This window comes from Elephantulus edwardii, unplaced genomic scaffold (genome assembly GCF_000299155.1).
Source record: "Elephantulus edwardii isolate Elephantulus edwardi_28Jun2011 unplaced genomic scaffold, EleEdw1.0 scaffold00146, whole genome shotgun sequence".
Lineage (NCBI taxonomy): Eukaryota > Metazoa > Chordata > Mammalia > Macroscelidea > Macroscelididae > Elephantulus > Elephantulus edwardii.
The window spans coordinates 282727-283214 of NW_006399896.1; the positions used below are offsets into that span (position 1 = coordinate 282727).

The 488-nt window shown below is 39.5% G+C and overlaps 1 protein-coding gene across 1 annotated transcript in view; it reads right to left on the bottom strand.

Annotated features, from left to right (window-relative positions):
* Window positions 1-488, bottom strand: part of EPRS (glutamyl-prolyl-tRNA synthetase) — an 84788-nt gene that overhangs the window by 20653 nt on the left and 63647 nt on the right. The window lies entirely within an intron of this gene.

The window sequence follows — 488 nt, forward strand, 5'->3', positions numbered from 1 at the left end:
TTTAGGGCTGTTGTGCATAGGGTCGCTATGAGTCGGAAACGACTCGACGGCACATAACAACAACAACATGTCTATCAACTGCACCAAAGAAGATGAAGCGTTTCCCCTATTAAGAATTACAGTCTTGGAAAAATGATGCCGAGTTGCTCTTGAGTGGAAAGTGATTCAACAGCAGTGGGTTTAGGTTTGTTGGTTTGTTTTATATTTTAAGTAAGGGCAATCTGGTAGCCGAGAGTTGCACTCATACGCCAAAGGCATGTGGTTCAAATCTGCCACTTTTAGAGGAAAAAAGATAGACAATCTCTTCTCACATGATTTACAGCCTCTGAAAATCCTCTGGACCGTCAGCTATGAGTTGGTTCCAATCAACAACATGTAACAACAGTAATTCATTAAAAGGCTTGAACTCCAATCACATCTTTGCTATTTAATCATCTTTCTGACACTAGACTTTACCTGGCAAAAAAAGAATATAAAGAACTAGCTAT